Genomic DNA, 1,134 nt, shown 5'->3' with positions numbered 1-1,134 from the left:
ATGAATAGGGAAGGATTGGAGGGGTATGGACCGGGGACAGGCAGGTAGGACTAGTTTAGTTTGGGATTATGTTCGGCATGGACTGGTTGGACCGAAGGGTCTGTTTCCGTGCTGTTTGACCCAATGGAGTATTGTGTCCCACTCCGAGCACAACATTTTAAGAAGGATGTGGAGACTTTATAAAGGACATATAATAAGGTTATAAGAATTAGGAGTAGGCTATTAGGACCATCGAGCCTGCGCCAACACTCAACATGACCATTGATCTTACTGTAGCCTTCATGTCACTTTCTTGCCTATCGCCCACAACCCACAGCTCCCTTAAAAATCAAAAATCTGCCTCACCCAGCTGGGAATGACTCAACCACCGCCGCAATCTGTGGAAAAGAATTCCAAAGACCCTCCGAGAGAAGAATTCCTCATTTCTGCCTTAAGTGCGACACCCACTCATCTTTAACTTGTGTCCTGTAGCTCTAGAATCTTCCCATGAATGGAAACATGCTTTCAGCATCGTCCCAATTCGGTGTCTGTTGGTTATCATTGATTTTGCAGAAACATTTCCATGAAGCAGCTTGCGTCAGCTTCTTTCTGCATTGGATGGTGTTTACTTTCCAGCCTGATGGTACCTGAAAAGCTGATAATCTGAGTTCAGCAGGCAGTAAAAATCTCTTCCGTTCTCTCCAACTCTTTTCCTCTTCCTTAAAGGTGATGGTTCTTACGAGGATTCAGTTTCTAAGATAACGTGTTCCCTGTATACCTTTACCATAATTGGATTTGCATGTGGCAAATATTAAAGAGTAGCTGTTAGCTCTTCCACCCTCAAGCCCCCTCAGAATCCTTATTTCTCGGTGAGATCACCACCAGTTCTTTTTCAATTCCAATGCATTTTCTAGAATGATTCCAGGGGTAATAATTCCAGTCATATAGCTAGGCTTGAGAATCTGTTAGCATTCTCGTTAAAGCAGAGAAGTCTAACAAGAAGCTTGATTAGAAATGTGTAAAATCAAATATTTCATATTGCGTTCCTTAAAATTTTAGTGCCCCTCAGTCACACCCAGGCTTTCTTGGTTTCGGAGAAAACAGCCCTGGCTTTTTCAGAGATAGTAGGAACTGCTGATGCTGGAGAATCTGTGA

This window comes from Rhincodon typus, unplaced genomic scaffold (assembly GCF_021869965.1).
Source record: "Rhincodon typus isolate 14 unplaced genomic scaffold, sRhiTyp1.1 hic_rhity00000058, whole genome shotgun sequence".
NCBI lineage: Eukaryota > Metazoa > Chordata > Chondrichthyes > Orectolobiformes > Rhincodontidae > Rhincodon > Rhincodon typus.
This window is presented reverse-complemented; position numbering follows the sequence as displayed.